The sequence below is a fragment of the Lupinus angustifolius genome, chromosome LG07 (assembly GCF_001865875.1).
Source record: "Lupinus angustifolius cultivar Tanjil chromosome LG07, LupAngTanjil_v1.0, whole genome shotgun sequence".
Lineage (NCBI taxonomy): Eukaryota > Viridiplantae > Streptophyta > Magnoliopsida > Fabales > Fabaceae > Lupinus > Lupinus angustifolius.
This window is the reverse complement of record NC_032015.1, coordinates 2,169,959-2,189,650: the sequence shown is the minus strand read 5'-3', so window position 1 is coordinate 2,189,650 and position 19,692 is coordinate 2,169,959. Positions and strand designations below refer to the sequence as shown.

The 19,692-nt window shown below is 33.5% G+C and overlaps 2 long non-coding RNA genes and 1 pseudogene across 2 annotated transcripts; 2 read left to right on the top strand and 1 right to left on the bottom strand.

The window, feature by feature from the left end:
- On the top strand, positions 1,415–10,780 carry LOC109352746 (annotated as a pseudogene).
- Positions 6,489–8,557, top strand: LOC109352747. The gene is made up of 7 exons (XR_002108398.1): positions 6,489–6,694; positions 6,779–6,845; positions 6,926–6,982; positions 7,797–7,874; positions 8,011–8,089; positions 8,195–8,416; positions 8,523–8,557. It is a non-coding gene; the product is annotated as an uncharacterized LOC109352747 (long non-coding RNA).
- Positions 14,233–18,807, bottom strand: LOC109351688. The gene is made up of 6 exons (XR_002108267.1): positions 18,136–18,807; positions 17,988–18,057; positions 17,561–17,808; positions 17,160–17,284; positions 16,127–16,263; positions 14,233–14,725 (listed from the first exon to the last, which is right to left on the bottom strand). It is a non-coding gene; the product is annotated as an uncharacterized LOC109351688 (long non-coding RNA).

Here is a 19,692-nt window from a genome sequence, read left to right as displayed (position 1 = left end):
CTGGTGATGATATCAACCTTTTTCCTTACCCATTAGATTTTTATAAAATTTCTGATTTCATTTTGAATCAGGCTTCAAAGATTATTCAAAAAGTCTATTATGTTCTTCGGGACTATAACAAAATAGTATCTACACTACCTACACAGAGTAATGGCCTGATGGGAGCTTCCAAAGACATTTAATTTTACTCCTGGACTCCTGGTGTTCCAGTTGGGCCAATGCTGGTTGTATCTGAAGTTCTAAATAAACTTTAGGATGTGGAGTTTACCTGTGAATATAAATATGATGGAGAGCGTGCTCATGTGATATCTCATGGTCAATTTCCATCAGAAATGTACTGCTTATGACACTTATTATATGGTATAATATTAGCTTTCTTGAGACAGATACGTTACATTGCAGAATGGAACACTGGGAAGCTTCCTGATGTTGTTAATGCAGTTTGAACGTAAATAAAACTAAAATGAGGTATTATATTTTAGGATTGATATCATCTTTTTTGCAGGCAAGGTTGCGTACAATGATTTTCATGGTATCATCTTACTGAGTTACTGATACTTTTTCAACTTTTAGCTCAAAGCACTCTGAACTGAGATAGTGGCATGATATTTTCTAGCAGTTTATGGTGCCTTTGTCCTTGCTTGCTATGACAACAATAATGAAGAATTTTAAAGTATATTTAAAATAGGTGAGCGTTTACATGTTATGTAATTACCGATTTCTTTTGTTTATTAAACTTAATTTCTCATATATTCATGTTAGGGTTGGTAGGAACAAGATTCTCTGAAGAAATGCTTGAACAATAATCTGCTAGTCTTCATTGTAAAGTGATTCTCAAGCCAAAGGTCCATGCCTATCTTGTTTCTCCTTGGACCTGGTTTAAATCTTGCTTGATATTTTATGGATTAACTTACTTGATTTCAGGGATACTATAGATATGCAGAGACAACCAATCCTGGTGTCTCGTTTGAAACCAGTGAGGTAAGAAAAATCTGGGTAAGATTGCGTACGATGATGTTAATTGTCTCATCTTATTGAGGTACTGATACGTTTTCAACTTTTAGCTTGAGCTGTGGCATGATCTTTTGTAGGAGTCTTATGGTGCCTTTGTCCTTTTTTGCCATGACAACAATAATGAAGATTTCAAAGTATATGTAAAATAGGTGATCGTTTACATGTTATGTAATTACCAATTTCTTTTGTTTATTAATCTTACTTTCTCATAATATTCATGTGATGGTTGGTAGGAACAGGATTCTCTGGAGAAATGCTTGAACAATAATCTGCTAGTCTTCATTCTAAAGTGATTCTCAAGCTAAAGGTCCATGCCTCTCTTGTTTTTCTTTGGACCTGGTTTGAATCTTGCTTGATATTTTATGGATTAATTTACTTGATTGAAATTCTAATCTTTATTAGTCCCATTTTGTTTGTGTTTGGTGCATGCATTACAGGAGGAGGTGCAAGATAAGAGCACCATGTTGTGACGAGGTATTTGATTGTAGGCATTGCCATAATGAAGCTAAGGTATTATAATCTCATTGTTGTGATTTTCCTCTATGCTTGTTTTGATTGAAAATGTTTCTTACCCAAAATCAAATGTTTTCTTAACAGAACTCTGTGGAGATTAATCATCTGAATTGCCATGATATCCCAAGACATGAATTGAAAACGGTTTGCATTTGCTTAACCCTTTTTACTTCTTAGTTCTTCAGTTAATTTGAATTGGGCATTATTTCTTTGGGCAACTATTGTATTATAAACCTTGAGTAATTCATGTATGCTCTGCATCATACTAATAATTTTGAAAATATATTTACCAATAAACAGTACTTCAGTTATTAAGTCATAACATATTTGCTTCACTCTTTAATCCTAATAATTAGCTCATTTTTATCTAATAGCAAGAGAATTGTCATTTTTATATATAATAAGGGTGTAATTTTATTAGAGATCTCTGTACTTCTCTTACATTAGAGAACAAAATATTTAATAATTTTGTACTAGTTCTTACCATATTTTTGCCACTATGTTATACCACACTTGAGGTTCATTCTCTGACTTCATCCATTTTGGTTGATTTTTAGGTCATTTGCTCCTTATGTGACACATAACAAGATGTACGTTTTTAGAACATTATGAAACATACTTATAAATTGATATTGTATATGCCCGTAGCTATTAATCTGTTGATTATTCCTCATGCTCTCAGGTTCAACAGTACTGCACCAGATGTGGAGTATGCATGAGCAAATATTATTGTGGTACATGCAAATTCTTCGATGATGGTGTAGGTTCCATACTGTAATATAATCTGAATCAGATAATGCATACCAGTTCCTTTAATTTCTTTTAGTGTGAGTTTCACTTGTACATATTGTATTAAAATATTGTTCAATCTTATAGATTTCAGAGGAACAATACCACTGTGACGAATGTGGCATATGCAGGTAAAGTTTTTCAACCAGTTCTGCAAATCTTTGTATTTAGTATTCCATTATTCTTAAAAGAATTTGATCAATCATCTCCTCTATATAATTGCTTTTATAGAACCTGAGGCAGGGATAACTTCTTTCATTGTAAGTGATGTGGTAAGTTCATTCTTTCATACTATTTTCTCGATTAACTGATCTTTGTAAGTTTACCACTGTTTTTGGATGTTGCTATTCCAAGAAAATAGAAGAGGGGCATCCTTGTGTGGAAAGTGCAATCACAATTGCCCCATTTGCTTTGGAGGTAAAAGAAACCGCTAGTACTACTAGTCTAAGCATTTTAGAATATAACAGTCTAACTCCTAGTGAGATGATTTCATTGTTTCCCTCATTTCCAGTACCTATTTGAAACTGTAAGAGATATTACTGTCTTACCTTGCAGGCATACCATACATAATTACATATAGAGTGTGTTAGAGAGATGGAACAACATCATAGATAAGAATTAAGAATTGAAATGCTATAGTTCTGGTATACCTTTATTGATTCCCATTATGAAATGCACGTCATATGCCGCCATGAATCCAGTGTTGTGCACCTTCAGCATATATACTATAAATTCATTATTTAAACATTCAGGTACTCATGCTTTGTTTGCTCAAAATCCATGCGTGACTTGACAAACTTGTGGAATGGGTGATATGGTTAGATAAGCATTTTGTTAAGGAGTGATGTCCATTCTCAACCTTTCCTTTCATCTAAGGTGGAGACAATCTATTTGATGATAATGGAATAAGGCTGAAATCTTGCTCAAGAAAGTAGTGAAGTTTCTAACTCTTGTCTATAGAGTTTTCTTTTGTTTTCTACAATGTTATGCTTCCAAAGGAGGCATAGTTCCAAATTGTTGTCATGAAAATATATTTACCAATAATAAGTACTTCAATTATCAAGTCATAACGCATTTGCTTCACTCCTTAATCCTTATAATTAGCTCATTTTTCTCTAATAGCAAGACAATTGTCAATTTTATATATAATGGGGTTGTAATTTCATTAGAGCTCATCACGTCTGTTACATTAGAGAACAAAATATTTAATAATTATGTACTAGTTCTTAGCATATTTTTGTCACTGTGTTGTACCACATTTGAGGTTGTTCACTCTCTGACTTCACCCTATTTGGTTGATATAGGTCATCTGCTCCTTAAGTGATATAGAACAAGATGTACGTTCTTAAAACATTATGAAACATAAATATAAATTGATATTGCATATGCCCGCGACTATTGATCTGTTGATTGTTCCTCCTGCTCTCAAGTTCAACAATACTGCACCAGCTGTGGAGTATGCATGGGCAAGTATTATTGTGGTACATGCAAATTCTTCGATGATGATGTAGGTTCCGTAGTGTAATATAATTTGAATCAGATAACGCATGCCAGTTTCCTTCATTTCCTTTAGTGTGAGTTTCACTTATGCATATTGTATTAAAAGATTGTTCACTCTTGTAGATTTCAAAGGAACAATACCACTGTGACGAATGTGGCATCTGCAGGTAGAGTTTTTCAAGAGTTCCACAAATCTTTGTATCTAGTATTTCATTATCCTTAAAAGAATTTGATTAATCAACTCCTTTATATAATTGTTTTTACAGAACCAGAGGCAGTGATAACTTCTTTTATTGTAAGAGATGTGGTAAGTTCACTGTTTCAATTTTGCCCCCTCATTTTCTTTCGTACTATTTTTTCCATTAACTGATCTTTGTAAGTTTACCACTGTTTGTTTTAGGACGTTGCTATTCCAAGAAAATAGAAGAGGGGCATCCTTGTGTGGAAAGTGCAATGCATCACAATTGCCCAATTTGCTTTGAGGTTAAGCAAACCACTAGTACTATTAGTCTAAATATATTTTAATATACCTGTTTAAATCCTAGTGAGATGATTTTTGTTTTTCTCATGTGCAGTACCTATTTAAACATTAAGAGATGTTACTGTCTTACCTTGCGGGCATACCATACATATAGAGTGTGTTAGAGAGATGGAACAAAATCATAGGTAAGAATTAAGGATTGAAATGCTATAGTTCTGGTATACCGCTATGTAATATACATCCTATGCCGCCATGAATCCAGTGTTCAACACCTTCAGTATATATACTTTTATTTTGTTCTTTAAATATTCAGGTACTCATGCCCTGTTTGCTCAAAGTCCATGCGTGACATGACAAACTTGTGGAAGAAGCTCGATAATGTGGTTTGCAGATGACAAATATTTCTCATGTTTTATATTAACAGCACATGATTACATTAATATCCCGTCTTTTATAGAATGTAATGATATTCTTGTATTAAAATTTTGGATAGGTTGCCTCAACTCCAATGCCTGAAATGTACAAAGATAAGATGGTATGTAATAGCCCCAACTCCAAACCTTTTGACTTATATATTAGGATTTGTTAAACATGTCTAGAATGGGTGATATGGTTAGATGAGCATTGTGTTAAGGAGTGATGTCCATTCTAAGCCTCTCCTTTCATCTGAGGTGGAAACAATCAGTTTGATAATAATGGAATAGGGCTGAAATCTTGCTCAAGAAAGTAGTCCAGTTTTTAACTCTTGTCTATGGAGTTTTCTTTTGTTTTATGCAATGTTATTCTTCCAAAGGAGGCATGGTTCCAAAATGTTGTCATTCATAGTGACTCATGGTTAATGCATAAGAAATTTTCTTTTCAATTGATATCAGTCTAGTGTTTTTTGGAAATTAAAATCAAGGTTTAAGCATTTCAGGGCTGTTGTTACTTGTGCTTGAAGCAATACCCCAATTTACTACTTCTTGCACTAAATAATGCTGCTTTATGAAATAGTGTGCTAATGCAGCTTCAAATGTGTGGTATAACTTTTGATTTTGCCTAATAAATGGAGTTGCATTAATCCAAGTTGACCATTAAAATCAAATTAACCTTTAGCTACTATGAGGATAAGTTAGGCTAGGCTTTGTTTAATTGTCTTAGAAATAAGGAGAAGGCACAAGAGAGGGGGACACTAATGGAAAATGTAATATTAGTGTGTTGTATTGAGTAGAAGATATATGTCCTATTCATAGGGCATGGGCATACTAAACTGTCTTTCTTTAATTGAATTTGCTATTAATTTTCTCTTATTTCTAAATATGTACACTTGTACAGGAATCTGGAAAAGACAGTTCAGAGAAGAGAAGAAAAAGAATCATATAAAGGCAACTTTTGTTGCTACAACTGACTGTGAACCTCAATATCTAATTCCTTTGTTACAGGGTGAATTTAGGCCATGCAGTATACACAGAATAACATTCTACATCACCTCCTGGAATTTTGTCTCCTTTTTTAGAGGTAAGCTAATCTCATTGAGATCAGGGAATATGGTACAGAGAGTTTATTAGTTTAAATGGCTCATTCTCGTGAGGTTAGTGTGAATGATAATGTGTGTTTTGGGTTTTGAACCATTTGGGGTTTTATCAACATTATATGTTGGGGGTGTGGGCCTACTGTTGCAATGTATTTGTGCTTTCTGGTGAAGATACCAACCTTTTTCCTTTCCCGTTAGATTTTTATAAATTTTCTGATTTCATTTTGCATTAGGCTTCAAAGTTTGTTCAAAACTTCTATTCCGTACTTTGGGACTATGACAAAAGTATCTGCATTGCCTATACATGGTTGTATGGGAGCTTCCAAAGACATTTAATTTTACTCCTGGTGTTCCAGTTGGACCAATGTTGTCAAAAGCAACTTAAGGTGTATCTGGAGTTCTAAATAAATTTTAGGATGTGGAGTTTACCTGTGAATATAAATATGATGGAGAGCGTGCCCAGGTGATATCCCATCGTTAAAATTTCTCTCAGAAATGTACTGCTTATGACACTTATTATGTGGTATGACATTAGCTTTCTTGAGACAGATACATTACATGGAAAATGGCTTGGTTGAGGTTTACAGTAGAAATGCAGAATGGAATACTAGGAAGCTTCCTGATGTTGTTGTTGCAGTTTGAACATAAATAAAAACTAAATTGAGGTATTATATTTTAGGATTGGTATCATCTTTTTGCGGGTAAGGTTGCGTGCAATGATGTTCACAGTATCATCTTAGTGAGTTACTTATACTTTTTCATCTTTTTGCTCAAAGCAGTCTGAACTGGGATAGTGGCATGATGTTTTGTAGGAGTCTATGGTGCCTTTGTCCTTGCTTTCCATGACAACAATAATGAAGAATTTTAATGTATATGTGAAATAGGTGAGTGTTTACATGTTATGTAATCACCGATTTGTTTTTTTTATTAAACTTGCTTTCTTATATTATTCATGTTATGGTTGGTAGGAACAGGATTCTCTAAAGAAATGCTTGAACAATAATCTGCTAGTCTAAAGTGATTCCCAAGCCAAAGGTCCATGCCTCTCTTGTTTCTCTTTGGACCTGGTTTGAATCTTGCTTGATATTTTATGGATTTAAGTTACTTGATTTCAGGGTTAGTATAGATATGCAGATACAATCAATCCTGATGTCTGGTTTCATACCAGTGAGGTAAGAAAAATCTTGGGTTTTTCTTGATAATTTCATTACTTCTGTTTTCTGGTTTTGTCTGTTAATGTACTATCATTAATGAGTTGTCTTATACCTGACTCTTAAGGTATTACTGTCCAATTGTTTTTATATTTCCCTATTACTTAAATGGAATCTGAATGTATTTTCATAGTGTTGGCCATACTATCATGGTCTCACCCTTAATCATGGCTGAAAGGTCTAATAATTTGATCAAGTGGTTAGATTGGGAGGTGATCTACTGTTTCTTTTTTATAAATAAAATACTGTTCTCTTGTTTTATATTGCATTTTGGTTTAAATTGACTTTTTAGAGGTGCATTATTAATTAGAATGCACTGGGCTACCGTTTTTATTTTTAATTAAAATGTGGAGGATAATTCTCAGGAAGTGTGGAAAGCTTATGATACGATGTGCTTAACCATTTTCCCCAAGTTCATATTATTATGGGAATATACTCCATCTGGTCCAATTATAATTAAAAAAACGTCAATATTTTTTAGTCTCAAATATAAGCAAATTAGCTACCTTTACAATATTCCACTATCATTTTTAATTGAATTTTTTCCCATATGTCACATGCTGAATAATAATTATAATAATTTGTATGCTTTTTATTAAATCAAAGAAATTAATCGACTTTTAATTAATTTCCTTAACGTGGAGTAATTATAAATAAGGGAAAGATCTAGAGTAGACATGATATTTTGCTAATACCTTGATACACACATGGGAACATTTATTATTCAGTAAAATTGCATTATGTTCACTGTAGCAATTAATCTTATTTCATGCAGGTGTCGGAGGTGAAAGTTGCTGACCTGACAATTAGCCTTATTTATCATGTTGCAATAGACGTATTAGATTCGAATAAGGTATTAGAAACAATGAATTGGTGATGGAAGTGCTACAATTTTCATTTCACATTGGAATCTGTCTGTTGCCATTGTTTAATTGATAATGGTTGATTCTATCTTCTTTTTTGTTGTGGTGCTTTTATTTGTGATGAAGGGCATTTTCACTTCGATTTCCGCATTTACTTTGTGTGCAACCTGAAAAAACTCTGGAAGAGGCCTCATTGTCTGAGCATGTAAGTAAATATTCAATATTTGATTAATTACAAAACATAGAAGATGCAAATAGTAACATGGGAATGTTAAACTTAATTCTTGGGTCATGTTTGACTCACTTTCAGGTTGCTGACATGTATATAATGCTCAGAAACATAATAAAGTGAACAACCGAGATGAAGATGATTGAGGATAAATCCTTGATTCATTTATGCCATTAAACATAAAATTTCAGCATTGTTTATTGATAATCCCATTTGAATTGATCGGTTGCTGCGTTGAAGGACCAAGTCGTGTATTAGTCTACGAGTATGTGGAAAATAGCAGCCTTGATCATGCATTACTTGGTAAAATGGACAAATGCTTTGGTGTGAATTATGAAGTTGCAAATTAAGATCTGCAGATCAGAGGATGAAATATATAATCTTCTTTTTTCTTCATCTTTTTCTATAGGCACATGGATTTCTAACATCAGACTTGACTGAAGAGTGAAGAAAAAGAGCCGGTATCTACATGGGTATCGCCAAATAAGAATAAAAGATTATTCAAGTTTACTATAGATGTAATTATTTTATGAAAAAAATGTAATAAATTATAAAATAATATCTGAGACTCAAATAAGAATGAAAATTCTATTGGTGCAGTGATTGGTCTAACATGCTAATATAGATATAATAGTACGTGGGGTGCATACTATTTTTGAGCAAGACCTTGTATCTTTCCTTTTACCTTTCTAAACAGGAGACTCTGAAACCAAGGAAGATCTTGTTTCATGTCCCTTTTTTTATCAGATTCTTCTCAAGTCAGCTCCTCACTTGTTTCTGCTATGGAAGAACTTGGAATTAACAACTTTGGGTATGTAACTATGTATCTCTTCATGTTTAAACCTTTTCTCTTTCTTCTTTGATCCATTGTATGTGGTTGGGTTTATTTCTTTGTTTTTATATGATGAAATTTCTAATCTTTATTAGTCCTGTTTTGTTTGTATTATGTGCATGCATTACAGAAGGAGGTGCAAGATTGGAGCACCATGTTGTGATGAAGTTCTTGATTGTAGGCATTGCCATAATGAAGCTAAAATATTATAATCTCATTGTTTGATTTTCCTCTATACTTCTTTTAATTGAGAATGTTTCGCACCTCAAATGAAATGTTTTCTTAACAGAACTCTGTTGAGATTAATCATCTGGATCGCCATGATATCCCAAGACATGAAGTTAAAAAGGTTTGCATTTGCTTTTATTTCTTATGCCAACTATTGTATTATAACCTCTGAGTAATTCATATATGCACTGCATCATAGTAATAATCTTGAAAATATATTTACCAATAAAAAGTACTTTAGTTGTTAGGTCATAACGCATTTGCTTCACTCCTTATTCCTTATAATTAGCTCATTTTTCTCTAATAGAAAGAGAATTGTCAATTTTATATATAATAAGGTTGTAATTTTATAAGAGCTCTCTTCACTTTTCTTATATTAGAGAACAAAATATTTATTTATTAATTATGTACTAGTTCTCGTCATAATTTTGTCACTATGTTTTACCACATTTGAGGTTGTTCACTCTCTGAATTCACCCAATTTGGTTGATTTTGAGGTCATCTGCGCCTTATATGATACAAAACAAGATGTGCGTTCTTAAAACATTATGAAATGTAATTATAAATTGATGTTGTATATGCCCGCATCTATGGATTTGTTGATTATTCCACTTTCTCTCAAGTTCAACATTACTGCACCAGCTGTGGAGTAGGCATGGGCAAATATTATTGTGGTACATGCAAATTCTTCGATGATGATGTAGGTTCTGTAGTTTTTGAATCAGATAATGCATACTAGTTTCCTTCATTTCCTTTAGTGTGAGTTTCACTTGTGCATATTGTATTAAAAGATTGTTCACTCTTATAGATTTCAAAGGAACAATACCACTGTGACGAATGTGGCATTTGCAGGTAGAGTTTTTCAACCAATTCTGCAAATCTTTGTATTTAGTATTCCATTATGCTTAAAAGAATTTGATCAACCATCTCAATTGTGACGAATGTAATGACATTCTTGTATTAAATTTTTTGATAGGTTGCCTCAACTCCAATGCCTGAAATGTACAAAGATAAAATGGTATGTAATAGCCCCGACTACAAACCTTTTGACTTATATATTAATGTAATAACTTTAATTTGTTAAACATCTCTAACTATAACCTGGTATGAAATCAGGTTTGGATACTATGCAATGACTGTGGAGCAAACTCTCACATACAGTTTCAAGTCGTTGCACATAAGTGCTAGTGTTGCACAACTCTTGCAACACAAGACAGATACTGGGAAACCCTGGTGACTCTTGCTTGTCTTAGAGTGAGTGATACTTTAATTTGAGCATAATATCTCCATAGTTTCTCAATTCTCGATTTGTTTGATGATATTGGAATAGGGCTGAAATCTTGCTCAAGAAAGTAGTGAAGTTTCTAACCCATGTCTATGGAGTTTTCGTTTGTTTTCTGCAATGTTATTCTTCCAAAGAAGGCATATTATTGGTGATGATAAATGAAGGGTTGGAGATGGGAATTGCAATGCTTTCATTATCAAGGTGCATGCTGAGGCATATGGAAGGACTGAAGTTCAGATTAAGAAGCAGTATAAGGTGGTTGTGATTCTTTCTTGATGTTCTTGCAATAAAACAAAAACAATCAAACTTTAATATCAGCAGGTGAGGTCGGCTATATGGAATGAACAATACCATAGATCCATAATACTCAATCATATTCTTGCGCTTACATATATTTTCAAATTGTTTCCAAGAGTTAGAATTTTAGATCAAGAAAATATCGTTTGTTGTCTTTTATTTGGTAGGAAAAAGGTGATCTTGGCATTTTTGCCAAAGCAAGCCGTTCATGATGCCAAAGTCTTTGATGCAGAAACCTGATGCATTGACTATTAGGACGGTTTTCAAAACCTTCCACAGTATTGTCAATGTTATTCTTATTAGTACTTCTCACCCCCTGCTCAAGCATTTAGTTTGTTGATTAGTCTTTTAAATTTAGGGATTAGTTAGTGTTTAGACTCAACATGAGATTTTGGTCTATTACATGTAATTAATTTAGTGGTGATTTGCATGCAATCTAAGCTGATCTGCTGATGTGTAGGGGTAGAATTTGAAATTATTAAATCACATTACAACTTTGAGAATTGTTAGAGACAAAATGTAAAAGGGCCACCCTCTTTTGTGATGAATAGTTTCATTATATTCTCTAATGATGGTAGTAAAGTAACATGTACCCAAAAAAATAGAATTAACATGCATGAATTTTGAGATGGTGTTATATTGAAGACTCAACTCTGTTATTGATGCTCTATTCAAATATTATCCATAAAACAACAATCCTTTTTCAGCTCATTTTGTTAATACTCGAATATGGTTTGAACTTCATGTGAGTTTAACATGCTACATGTTTGGGAGGGAATCTCATTTGTTATTGTTTTACATATACATTTTACTAATTTACTAAAAGTTGTATTGTTTTCCTGTTTTGGCCTTTAAATTGGTTGCTCTCAGTTTGGCGAGTTTGCTGGAGGTTAATCTCTATAGTCTCTACCCTTTAAGAGAACGAAGAAGGAATTTATTGGGCTTGGGAACAATTGCTGTTGAGAGCTGAATGTTGCTATTAATTTTCCCGTATTTCTAAACATGTATGTGAGTCTGGAAAATACAGTCTAGAGAAGAAAAAGCATCATATAAAGACAATTCTTGTTTGTATAACTGACTATGAACCTCAATATCTATTATGTTTGCTACAGGTTACAATTTTAGGCAAAGCTGCAGTAATACACTGAAAATGCAATGTAAGACAAGAGAATAGCATTTTATTTATAAAAAAAGAATGACAATAGACAATATACCTCCCAATCTAACCACTTGATCATATTTGGAGACCTTTCAACCATGATTAAGTGCTAGACCATGATAGTATCACCAACAGTATGAAAATGCTTCTAGATTCCATTTTAGCAAGAAAGAGAAAAGAGGAGAAAGAAAGAAAGAGAAAGGAATAGAAAGAAGAAAAGTGAAAAGAAGAAGATGAATGTTACCTTCACTCTGTAAAACGAAGGAGAAGGAGAACTTCGGGACAGTGGAGTTATTTTTAACTTTACTTCCACACTTCTACCCCCTTCAAAGCCTGAGATGGGCCACTAAATTAGGAAATTAGGATTTTTTACAAACTGGGTTAAAAAATGGGTCGAGAAACGGGTTGCAGCCCAAACCGTTGAACCTCTGCACCTAGGAACGGTGGAAGCGCCGATTCCACGATCTTACCCGACGTTTTCATGATTTCACCTCCTCTCGAATACGTATTTGGGATCGAGCATAGTTGTGCTGCCAAAATACGTAAAAATGTGCGATCTCACGTACTGACATGCGATTTTAACTACCTCGATCATGGTTGATCAAGTGGTTAGATTGGGAGGTAGATTGTCTACTGATTTTCTTTATTATAAATAAAATATTGTTCTCTTGTTTTACATTGCATTTTGGTTTAAATTGAACTTTTTAGAGGTGCATTATTGATTACAATTTGGAGGATAGTTCCTAGGGGAGTGTGGAAAGCTTATGATACAATGTGATCCAATTATAAACAACAAAACATCAACATTTTTGGTCCGATATAAGCAAAACTTAGCTACCTTCATGTACTCTAATATCATTTTTAATTGAACAAAATTCTCATGTCACATGTTACATATTAATTTGTATATTTTTTATTAAATCAAAACAATTAATTGACTTTTAATTAATTTCCTTAACCTGTGTGAAAATAGTGAAATTTTCTTATAAAAGGAAAGTAATTAAAAACAGGGGAAAGATCTAGAGTAGACATGATTTTTTGCTAATACCTTGATATACATTTCTGAACATTTATTATCTAGTAAAATTGCATTAAGTTCATGTGGGAGGTGAAAGTTGCAGACCTGACCTATTTCAATTTCACTTTGGAATATGTTTGTTATCATTGTTTAATTGCTAGTAATTATTGATTCTATCATTTTTTTGTCGTGGTGCTTTTATTTGTGATATTATCGATTTCCGCTTTTACTTCGTGTGCAATCTGACAAAACTTTGGAAGAGGCCTAATCTTGTATGATCTCTTCAATATTTGATTAATTACAAAACACTAAGATGCAAATAGTAATATGGGAAATGAGAATGTAAAACATATTTCTTTAGGAATGTGTTATAACTCGCTTTCGGGAACTGAACAATGGAGATGAAGATGATTGAGGATAAATCTTTGATTCATTTATGTGAATGAGGACATGTTAGTCAAATCCTATCCATTTGGCTTATCAATTTCTCTACTACAACCAGATAAAATAGTCATATCCATCAAACTAGCAATCACCACCACTGTATAAATATGACACAACAAATAAAAACAACCATCATCACCACCTAAACCAATCCAAAATTCACACAATCACATACCATTATTTTCCAGACAACATTTAGAAAACCAGTTCATTCATGTTATTATTCTTTGTACCCATCATAGATGAAGACTAGTTCAAACTTCAAAGCACTTAATTTCAATGAAGAATTCAGCGTAGTTGAAAATTGGAAGATAAAATTACACACTATCTGCTCTCCCTTCCCTCATAATTTTGACAAAGGAAACAAGTTTTTATTATATATCATGATCATTCATGTATTTAATCAACCCACAAAATCATGGATCATACCCTCCAAAATGACCCACTAACCTTGATCTGCTCCCTGTAAGAGAGAACGGTCTCCTCCACACACGCCCAAAACATCTAAGACACTAATTTATTATATATTTTACAATAGGAGCTATTTAAACTTTCTCCCTAATAGATTCAATCATAATCCTAATTTATTTAGTGTGTCCGCTCATCCAATGTAGCATTCACATACCAGATACATTGTCAAATCACCACCTAGAAGTATGTACCCAAGTAATTGGCCTATGGACTGTACCTGCTTAGAAGTCACCACGAGAGAATGTCACATGCAAATTCAATCAAGCAAATATAAATAGTATAGACATGGTCATGAAATCAAAAGGAGTAGACTCCAACCTGGTTTCATGAGAGACCTGTTTGAGAAGCCAGCATATGTTTATCAGTGTCTGTGGGGTACCTTAAAAAAGAAAATTGAACAGCAAAAGAAAACCACAACTTAATCATCACCACTTTTTTTGGGTCATTTCACATTATTCCGGCTACATAGCCAAAGAGGGCATATACGGATGAAGAAAATGCTCAAATAACCAAGGTTATGTCAACTGCGCGATCCGGTAAGCCTCTTTGTGGCCTCCACATGTGTTGTTGTGATTCAACAACGTCCATGTTACTTCCACCAGACTTGTTCTTTTGAGAGCTTTGGTCCAAGCACCTTAGTCTTGCAATGTTATTGTCAATTGACCACTAGTGGTTGGTATGGATGAATCCTCTCCCAAGACTTCACATACAAGCTTGACCTGGTTTGAGATACCATTTTTAAGGCATTTGAAATGTCTTGATACTGATTTGAGAGCCAAGGAGATGTAAGGGGTAGCAGAACTAAGACCCGCGACTGATTCGAAGGATGAAACCACCATTTGCATTTGTTGATGATATTGCCTGTACCTCCTTGTAACCTTATTATGGACCAATGCAAAGCATTTGCATAAATCATAACTAGGATTAGTATCAGCCAAAGAGTTCTACAATCCAGACCAATAAAATATTTGAATTTTTTTACAAAAGAAATTCATCAAAATTTCATAATTATTTGTTGAAAGAAAAGGATTGATATTCCTCAAGGCACACATACAAGAGTATATTATCCTACCATATACTAGTACCACGAAGACCTTTAGATCACACATAATTGCTCCATAATAGTTGCTTAGTGACATATTAAGGAACTAATAAGCTAAGTGCCACGAAGACCTTTAGATCACACATACTTGGTAAAAAATCACAAACATGACAACTTATGCAAGTTGGCAGCTATTAGGTTGGGCATTTCTTCAAACTTTTTCTAGAGAGTTGTGAACAAATAAATTATTGAACTTTTGGAAAAAGTGGAATGTACACAGTTTAAACGTAAATAAACTATCACTTTTTTTTATTAGGCCTTGACTCTTAGATGAATTTTAAATAGCTATCAATTTGGTTTATTCTTGTTAAATATAGAATGCCTACCCACATTTCTGTTCTTAATTGACAGATACTATAGTAATCCCAAATCAGCCACAAGTGAAAACATAAGCAACCCAAATGAAAAAACAGCAACAATTAACACTCATTCATAACCTAGTATCTCCTTATTCATCAGCTAAAACAAAATCCTGCTAAATGTTCATAATATGCATAGATTGATTCAATTAATTGAGGCAAATCTGATTCTTAGAGATCGCTAATATTCTGTCAACAATACCAAAATGTTACCAAAGAAAAGGAGAAGCATGAGATGGAATATATATGAACTGAACATTGAAAAACTATGACCAATGCAAGAATAACATACAGTGGGTGATATGCATTAGAACATCAAATATAGACACTATAAGAACACATCAAACTCAATTCATTCGAATATTGGACCTTATCAATGTTACTTTTGACCCTCTTGTTTCCAATTTTTGAGGAGTGGGGGAAGCAAATCATCTAATTAGTGGCATAAAATTTGTCGATGGACCCCATCCCCCTTATAACAGCCAAAATGCTTCTTATCAAAATTAGAAAAAGAACATAACAAGATTGTAGTTGCAAATACATACCCGTGACAAAATAATCATCAAATGAAGTGAAACTTTAAGCACTATCGTTAACTAAACAATGAAAAACCCAATTTTTACAAGCACTCACTAAAACTTCATTATGTTTCCATTCTTTCACCATTTCTCTTGCTTTTATGAAACATCAATACAAATATGCAACACTATCAAAAGGCTAACTATGGAATGGATAAAAACTCTTATTTCATAATCCTGGTGTATGTACTGTAGACTGAGTCCCTATCATTCACTAAGACGCTAACAAATAACAGTTACCTTATCCTTTCAGAACATGACACGTAGGTCGCACAACATTCCTGGAAGGGCCAGCATCAGCAATCATGTTGTCATTGTAATCATTACCCACTGTTCACCATAGTTTCCTTTCTCTTAAGAGATGTCCATTTTTCACCCTTAACAAAAATCAATACAGTTAATTATCAAACTTTTATTCAATATGGATATCATATTTTCTTTCTCTCACTCTCTATTCTACCAGGTTCGTTTACCCACAATTTCAATCCACCATGAATGGACATTCTTGAATAATTAAGAATGTTATTCCATTAGAATGACTTAGCTTTGTCTAACAAGATTGAAAATCTAGAAAGAAAGAGAGCTCTACCAGGTTCAAATAATCCCTGATATTTATTCACCAGTTACCAGTCAGAAAGAGTGAAAAGATTCAAAACGATGTTTCCATTAAAATTTCAAATGTTGAAGACCAAACAAAAATCTAAACTACTGGGTATTATCAATCAGTGAACTCATAAATGGGATATGATAAAAACTCATATATTACTGTTTTCTGATCAACAAGGACGTCAATGGATGCACCAATCCAGATAGTGTATCAGACCATTAAAGATCAACTATAATTCCTGAATCTTTCAGCTTTTGGAGAACTCTAGAATGCAAATACAAACATCTTCAACCTTTTCCAACTATCTATAATCTTTGTCAGGAATAAAAAGAATATCGCCAACCCATCACACACATTAATACTTTATAACTATTATTTTAAATTAATTTTTAAGTTCAAAAGCCTATTTAAATTATTAGACTGTGATTAAAAAGTAACCTAATTGGTGGCAACATTTAATCCTAACTCCTAAATTCAAACCAAATCCCATAGTGGCCACATATGTCTTGATGTATGGGGAGATACATCAACTGTCTACTAGTAGATTCTCTTTTAATCAGAAAATTTAAATAAATAAATAAGTTCAATGAATTGGCAAATCTGAAGGGTGCCTCAATGAAGTATTCATAGATAAATGCAACATTTGCAAAGTTCACAATTACATACTAGTGTCTAAGATTGCCCACATGCTTCTGTCCCAATTGCAGGTCCACTACTAAGGCCATTGCATAAAAAGATGCAATAGAATGCAACCCATCTTTACCACAGATTCCTACTAAGATGCCTCCATTCTACGCAAATCAAATAAGGTCAAAGTTTGGTGTCCATAGACATAAAAAATTAAGTAACAACAATCAGAAAAAGATATTAAAAAAGTACTAGGACGAATTTTCAACACTAAAACATTCAACCATATACAAACTAATTAATAAATAAAATAAAAATGTCAGAAAAGTCAAAGTGAGAGATCTAAGATGATTCATTCAATAATTTAGAAAAAAAGATAAAGATTGAATTTTTTAACTTCAACATACGAGAAAATTTTTTGGGTATTGCTAATTGCTGACCTTAGGGGATCTGGCTCCTGATTTGGGTAACCGGAGACCTGAGGAGGATGGTCTAGAAGTGCTTCGGCGGTCACCGGATGAGTTATCAGCCGGCATGAAAACAGGGGAGGATGGGATACTGCCAGAAAACCTTTCGGGCGGATGAGATACTGTCAAAACATGTTACATTGTGTATAAAAATATAAGCAAACGTTCATATTTCTTCTCGAATTCACCAGTGAGATGTCTTTTCACAGAGGTAGTTTTCCCTGCAAAATATTACAACATCGCAATTTAGCCATACCCATAACCTATATCGTGATCAAGTAACGAACTTGCTGAGAAAATTAAAAAGGGAACATTGCATAGAGTTTGAAAACATGAATTAAAAAAAGAAGATGAAATGTTGAAATCGAAAAATGGATTTAGAAAGAAAAAAAGTTGGAACCTATTACTCCATAGCCCACAATGAAGAGAATGAAGCTAGGGTACTCAACAGTTTGCTGATTGGGAAGAGCCTGAAAGGAAAATAAAGGGAACGAAACATCAATTCCTTAATCAAATCGAAATCGAAATCGAATAAAAAAAGAACTTACCTTTTTCAAACCAAGTAATATCAAAAGAGATATCATATCTTGTACTAAAAGCAATATCCCTTGCTGCATTTCAGGTGCACCATATGCTCCAACTTCTGCACATTTAAACCTAAAAGCCTCTGCCAATATCTTAGTTAAAAGAACAGTTTTTAACAATAGAAACTCCATCCTGATAATTTGAACTATGGGAATTATGCATTGCAAGAGTCACATCTCCACTGGGAATATCTGATGTTTCGCCATCACATATTTCTCCATTGAGCTTTTCTGTCCACTCTACTCTGTGCACCTTATCTGTTGCATCAGAAGTTGCTTCACTTCGATATTTCTGGAAATATCTGCATAGGTCAATTCCACTTTTGGTGCCACTCCTGTATTAGAATCATGCTTCATGATTCAGAAGCTTTTTGAGAGCCAGACATAATAGTTTCATATGTGCTATAAAAAGTCTTTCTTCAATTTCCACATTCATTCTCTACATTTTGAACACCTCTTTTATCTTGCAATCGAAATTCAAATGCCATTCCACAAGCATGATAGAATCATCACGGTCAAGTTCGTGCCTTAGCAAAGCAGCAACAGTCCAATGCTGAAATTTGCATGGTACAAGAAAGAAAAACTTGTCAATTACAAGTACTAAATTCAAGGAAGTAATACCATGCATTTATAAGAGTTAAGAAACCTTGCCAAACAAACCACTTTTTGAGGCATTATTAACTGGAGGCGGTTAGTTTTACATCCTCCTCTGCATCTACATGGAAGGAAAGTAATTACCATATAATGGCAGTGCTCACAGCAAACCCATTTAATCTAAAATGGATACGATATTGCACTCCTACCATATTCATATTGGTTAGTAATAACAATCACATCTCAACAAATGCAAAAATTTCAAAAAGTTCAGTGTTCTGTCAATATTTAAACTTGAATTCTGGAACAAAATATGCAATTAGTTTTCACCACTCTACAATATAATCTGCAATTAGTAAAAAAGCAACTTATATGAATTTAAATAAGTTTTAGTTACAGGACAACTTTTGCAAAAATACATCCACTAAACATACACAAAGGTAAATCTCAAGCTAAATAATCAAGTGAATAATAACAGGTGAAAAAAAAGAAAGAGAAAAACAAATTTATCAGTTGGAGACTCATCATCTCTATTCCAATAACAAGTTAGCAGCACACCTGAATGGCAATCACATGACTGAGAGCAATTAGCAACAGAGTAGCTTTGGTTCCCTGGGAAGGAAGAACATCTATATTTCCACTGGCTTAGGACAGATGTATTTGAAGGTTTATCTGCTAAGAAACAATGGAAGCAAAAAAAGAAGAAAAAGGGGATTTTTGGCCCAGTTAGACTCTCGCTGAGATGAAACTTGCAAAACTTGGAAACAAATCCCAACTTAATATTTAAAGAACAGAAAAGTTAAACTTAAATGACTCATTTCATGTTGGGGGAATAAAGTGTGTGGCATTGCACAATATAATGTACATAGCTATTTCCTCTTTTATTTTTTTTATTTAAGAAGGTGAGCACCTCCTAAATATCACAGT